The sequence below is a fragment of the Canis lupus genome, chromosome X (genome assembly GCF_048164855.1).
Source record: "Canis lupus baileyi chromosome X, mCanLup2.hap1, whole genome shotgun sequence".
Taxonomy (NCBI): Eukaryota; Metazoa; Chordata; class Mammalia; order Carnivora; family Canidae; genus Canis; species Canis lupus.
The window spans coordinates 23976380-23983286 of record NC_132876.1 but is presented as its reverse complement, the minus strand read 5'-3'; the positions used below and the strand labels follow the sequence as shown (position 1 = coordinate 23983286).

The 6907-nt window shown below is 37.8% G+C and overlaps 1 pseudogene; it reads left to right on the top strand.

The window, feature by feature from the left end:
- The first annotated feature begins 2154 nt into the window (after nt 1–2154).
- LOC140628418 (Y-box-binding protein 1-like) overlaps nt 2155–6907 on the top strand; it is a 202931-nt pseudogene continuing 198178 nt past the window's right edge.

Genomic DNA, 6907 nt, shown 5'->3' with positions numbered 1-6907 from the left:
AATGAGGTAGAAGAAAGAATGAGTGACATAGAAGATAAGTTGATGGCAAGGAGGGAATCTGAGGAAAAAAGAGAAAAAAAAAACAATTAAAAGATCACGAGAAAAGGTTAAGGGAAATAATGGCCTCAGAAGGAAAAATCTATGTTTAATTGGGGTTCCAGAGGGCACTGAGAGGGCCAGAGGACAAAAAAGCATATTTGAACAAATCATAGCTGAGAATTTCGCTAATGTGGAGAGAGAAACAGGCATTCAGATCTAAGAGATAGAGAGATGCCTTCCTAAAATCAATAAAAACCATTCAACACCTCGACATTTCATAGTGAAAATTGGAAATTCCAAAGATAAAGAAAAATTCCTTAAAACAGCAAGAGACAAGAGATACCAAACATATGGGGAGAAATATTACATTAACAGCAGACCTCTCCACAGAGACCTGGCAGGCCAGAAAGGGCTGGCAGGATATATTCAGGTCCTAAATGACAAGAACATGCAGCCAAGAATACTTTATCCAGCAAGGCTCTCATTCAGAAGAGAAGGAGGGATAAAGAACTTCCAAGATAGGAAGAAACTGAAAGAATATGTAACCCCCAAACCAGCTCTGCAAGAAATAACCTTCTTGATAAGGGCCGCACTTTAGAAACCCAGCTGAACATGAATTTAGACCCTTCAAACAATGGTTTTTGGGTTAACAGTAGTTTGTAATTCTGTGTTAGCCTGTAATTATTCATGGATACTCAGATTTGCTAGAAATGGACCTGTATTTTTTGGTAGAAAATGTCAAGTTTAAATTAATATTGTGCTGCTCATTCACTGGAGAATAAATGATATTGAGAAAAAAAAAAGAAATTTTAAGGGGGACTCTGTAAAAGAAAGAGGAAATCCAAGAAAACAATCCACAAAAACAGGGACAGAATAGGTATTATAATGACACTAAATTCATATCTTTCAATAGTTAGTCTGAACGTGAATGGGCTTATGATCCCATCAAAAGGTGCAGGGTTTCAGACCGGATAAAAAAGCAAGACCCATCTATTTGCTGTCTACCAGAGACTCATTTTACACATAAGGACACCTCCAGCCTGAAAATAAAAGTTTGTAGAACCATATACCATTCCAATGGTCCTCAAAAGAAAGCATGGGTAGTCATCCTCATATCAGATAAGTTAAAGTTTATCCCAAAGACTGTAGTAAGAGATGAAGGGGGACACTATGTCATACTAAAAGGATCTATCCAACAAAAGGACCTAACAGTAATGAATATTTATGCCCCGAATATGGGAGCTGCCAAGTATATCAATCAATTAATAACCAAAGTTAAGATATACTTAGATAATAATACACATACTTGGTGACTTGAATGTAGCGCTTTCTAGAATCGACAGATATTCAAAGCACAACAACTCAAAGGAAAAAGAGCTTTTAATGATACACTGGACCAGATGGATTTCACATATTTACAGAACTTTACAACCAAACGCAACTGAATACACATTCTTCTCAAGTGCACATGGAACTTTCTCCAGAATAGACCACATCCTGGGTCACAAATCAGCTCTTAACGAATACCAAAAGATTGGGATAGTCCCCTGCATAGATTCAAACCATAATGCTTTGAAACTAGAACTAAATCACAAGAAGTTTGGAAGGATTTCAAACACAAGGAGGTTAAGGACCACCCTGATAAAAGATGAAAGGGTCAAACAGGAAATTAGGGAAGAATTAAAAAGATTCATGGAAACTAATGAGAATGAAGATACAACTGTTCAAAATCTTTGGCATACAGGAAAAGCAGTCCTGAGGGGGAAATACATCACAATACAAGCATCCATCCAAAAACTGGAAAGAACTCAAATGCAAAAGCTAACCTTGCACCTAAAGGAGCTGGATAAAAAATAGCAAATAGATCCTATACCCAGCAGAAGAAGAGAATTAATAAAGATTCGAACAGAACTCAATGAAATAGAGACCAGAAGAACTATGGAACAGATTAACAAAACCAGGAGTTGGTTCTTTGAAAGAATTAATAAGATAGATAAACCATTAGCCAGCCTTATTAAAAACAAAGAGAAAAGACTCTAATTGATAAAATCACAAATGAAAAGGGAGAGATCACCACCAAAACCAAGGAAATACAAACAATTTTTAAAACGTATTATGAAGAGCTACGCCCATAAATTAGGCAATCCAGAAGAAATAGACGCATTTCTGGAAAACCGCAAACCACCAACACTGGAACAGGAAGAAATAGAAAACCTAAACAGCCTGATAACCTGGGAGGAAATTGAAGCAGTCATCCCAAACCTCGCAAGACACAAAACTCCAGGGTCAGATGGCTTCCCAGGTTAATTCTACCAAACGTTCAATAAGAAACAACCCCGATTCTACTAAAGCTGTTCCAAAAGAAACAAAGAGATGGAATACTTCCAAACTCATTCTATGAGGCAGGCATCATTTTAATTTCAAAACCAGACCAAAACCCCACGAAAAAAGAAGATATATAGACCAATATCCCTAATGAACACAGATGTACACATTCTCAACAAGATACTAGCCAATAGGATCCAACAGTACTTTTAGTAGATTACTGGCCATGACCAAGTGGTATTTATCCCTGGGATGCAAGGCTGTTTCAAAACTCATAAAGCAATAAATGTGATAGATCATATCAACAAGAGGGAAAACAAGAACCCTATGAAACTCTCAATAGATGCAGAGAAAGCATTCGACAAAATACAGCATCCATTCCTGATCAAAACTCTTCAGAGTGTAGGGATAGAGGGAACATTCCTCAGCATCTTAAAAGCCATCTCGAAAAGCCCACAGCAAATATCATCCTCAATGGGGAAACACTGGGAGCCTTTCCCCTAAGATCAGGAACAAGACAGGGATATCCACTCTCACCACTGCTATTCAACATAGTACTAGAAGTCCTAGCCTCAGCAATCAGACAACAAAAAGAAGTACAAGGCATTCAAATTGGCAAAGAAGAAGTCAAACTCTCCATCTTTGCAGATGACATACTGTATGTAGAAATCCCAAAAGACTCCACCCCAAGATTGCTAGAACTCACACAGCAATTTGGCAGTATGGCAGGATACAAAATCAATGCCCAGAAATCAGAGGCACTTCTATATACTAACAATGAGACTGAAGAATGAGAAATTAAGGAGTCAATCCCATTTACAATTACCCAAAAGCAGAAGATACCTAGGAATAAACCTAACCAAAGAGGTAAAGCATCTATATCCTAAAAACTACAGAACACTTCTGAAAGACACTGAGGAAGACACAAAGAGATGGAAAAATATCCCATGCTCATGGATAGGAAGAATTATTATTGTGAAAATGTCAATGCTACCCAGGGCAATTTACACACTTAATGCAATCCCTATCAAAATAACATGGACTTTCTTCACAGAGTTGGAACAAATAATCATAAGATTTGTGTGGAATCAGAAAAGACCCCGAATACCCAGTCCCAGGAATATTAAAAAAGAAAACCAGAGCTGAGGGGTGGGAATCACAATGCCAGATTTCAGGTTGTACTACAAAGCTGTGGTCATCAAGACAGTGTGGTACTGGCACAAAAACAGACACATAGATCAATGGAACAGAATAGAGAATCTAGAATTGTGCCCTCATCTCTATGGTCAACTAATATTCAACAAAGCAGGAAAGACTATCCACTGGAAAAAGAACAGTCTCATCAACAAATGGTGCTGAGAAAATTGGACAGCCATGTGCAGAAGAATGAAACTAGACCATTCTCTTACACCATACACAAAGATAAACTCAAAATGGATGAGAGATCTAAAGGTGAGACAAGAATCCATCAAAATCCTAGAGGAGAACACAGGCAACACTCTTTTTGAACTTGGCCACAGCAACTTCTTGCAACATACATCTATAAAGGCAAGGGAAACAAAAGCAAAAAAGAATTATTGGGACTTAATCAAGATAAAAAGCTTCTGGACAGTAAAAGAAACAGTCAACCAAACAGAGAACCTATAGAATGGGAGAAGATAATTGCAAATGACATATCAGAGAAAGGGCTGGTATGCAAGATCTATAAAGAACTTATTAAAATTAACAGCAAAGAAACAAACAATCCAATCATCAAACGGGCAAAAGACATGAAGAGAAATCTCACAGAGGAAGACATAGACATGGCCAACATGCACATGAGAAAATGCTCTTCATCCCTTGCTATCAGGGAAATACAAATCAAAACCACAATGAGATACCACCTCACACCAGTGAGAATGGGGAAAATTAACAAGACAGGAAACAACAAATGTTGGAGAGGATGTGGAGAAAGGTGAACCCTCTTGCACTGTTGGTGGGAATGTGAACTGGTGCAGCCACTCTGGAAAACTGTGTGGAGGTTCCTCAAAGAGTAAAAATAGATGTGCCCTACGACCCAGCAATTGCACTGCTGGGGATTTACCCCAAATGTACAGAGGCAGTGAAACGCCAGAACACCTGCACCCTGATGTTTATAGCAGCAATGTCCACAATAGCCCAACTGTGGAAGGAGCCTCAGTATCCATCGAAAGATGAATGGATAAAGAAGCTGTGGTCTATGTATACAATGGAATATTAGCCATTAGAAACGACAAATACGCATTAGCTTTGACGTGGATGGAACTGGAGGGTATTATGCTGAGTGAAATAAGTCAATCAGAGAAGGACAAACATTATACAGTCTCATTCATTTGGGGAATATAAAAATAGTGAAAGGGAATAAAGGGGAAAGGAGAAAAGATGAGTGGGAAATATCAGAAAGGGAGACAGAACATGAGAGACTCCTAACTCTGGGAAATGAACAAGAGGTGGTGGAAAGGGTGGTGGGTGGGAGGTGGGGGTGACTGGGTGATGGGCACTGAGGGGGCACTTGGCGGGATGAGCACTGGGTGTTATGGTATATGTGGGCAAATTGAACTCCAATAAAAATAATAAAAAATAAAAATAAATAAAAATAAATAAGCAAAAATATAAATAAAGAAATAAAGAATGTAGGAAAAAGAAAATAATGAATACAAAGGTGAAAAGATGAAAATGAGAGACATGTAAAGGAGAAAAAAGAGAGCAAAGTCTGGAAAAGTTAACCAAGGGCTCTACATTTAATAGCATGGTATAGAGAAAGCCCTGTTACCAGAGCAAGAAAGAGTTAAGTATCTGCAAGGTACCATAAAAAGTCTTCTTAGAAAAATTGAGAAGCAGACACCACCACCACCACTCCAGACAGAGTCTTCAAAAGTCAAAGGTCCATGGCATTTTCTACTTGAAATATACATGGCCTTAACCAGGCCTAAGTTTTAGCCAGAGCTCTTTCCAATCTTCCAATACAATTCAAATTGAAGATTTTCTCATTCCGTTTGCTACAGATATTTGTTTCCCTTTAAATCAACAGCTCAAATTCACAGTGTCACAGGCCCACCCAATTCCATGCCAGACTGAGTCATATCAGCAAGCAGAGTTTGATGCTGACCTTTTCATATTCGGTATTTGACTGCCTGGCCCATAAGTGGGTCTCATGTCTCTCTGTTTACAACTTCACTAAACTGTAAAGAGGGGACCGTCAGTCAAAATACCAAAAGCTAAAAGGTCACAGCAGACAGCTTACTATTTGCCGATGATTTTTAATCATTCACTCTACAATACACCCGAGAGTCTATAGTTAATTCCATTTGTTATTGACAGAAAGAATTTCACTCAGCTTTCATTTCTAGGACTTAAGAGAAACCAGAGACAAATACCATAGAATTTCACTATATTGTGGGGATTGCAGATGATTCAATTCTATTCAACAGGATTTTCTTCAATACTTTTAACACACTCAAAAATGTGTTGATTATAACAGCAACACAAAAGAAGCAAAAATGATGCACATTACTTTACTGAGTTTTGAGAAAGTATGTAGAGACAAGCCATACCCATATAACTCACATCCTCTCAAGCTCTTCAGAGCCTGTGGGTATTACATGAAGTCAGCAAAGCACACTGAATAGATTGAATGAAATCTAATACTGTCTTAGAATCAAACACTATGTGTCCCTCTAAAACAGCATTTCTCAACCTCAGCACTGTTGACATTTGGAGCCAGATAATTCACTGTGGGGACCTTTCCTGTCCACTTCCACTGTAAGATATTTAGCAGTATCCCCAGCCTTTTGTCACCAGATGCTAGTAGCAACCAAAACAGGCTCCAGATATTGTCAAATGTCCCCTATGGGGCAAAATCATCCCTTGTTAAGAACCACTGCTCTAAAAAGGAAAATTGATTTATATTTGTTGAATAATATTACTGAAAACTGAAAGATGCAGTAGATACTGTCATATATATATATATATATATGAAAAATCTATATCTTATATTTTTCACTAATACAATATAATATTGTGTATATGTTTTGGATATGAACATGTATATATATGTATATAGAAAGCCTAAACCAATGACTCAACCCTGTCAACACATTATAATTACTGCAGGAGCTTTTAAAAATGTCTGGAGGTAAGACCTGGGCACTGGCATTTCTTTTCATAGTTCCTCTGGAGCTTCTATTATTATTCAACCAGGGTTGATAACCACCCAGAGACTTGTTAAAACACAAATAACATAGCCATACCTCTAGTTTCTAAATCAGTAATTCTGAAATGTGGCCAGATAATTTGCATTTCTAACAAGTTCCCAGGTGATGCACACGGTGCTGGTCCAGGGACCCCACTGAGAACCACAGATCTAGAAGGATATATCCCAAATTATTGACAGCGATCTTTTCATCTCTTAAATGGAATTGTAGAGAAGTAGAAAAGGGAAAGCACTTTCCTGATCTTATATTCTTCTGTATTGTTCCAGAGTTTATGACAACCATGCACTGCTTTTATAATAGTTTCTAAATTT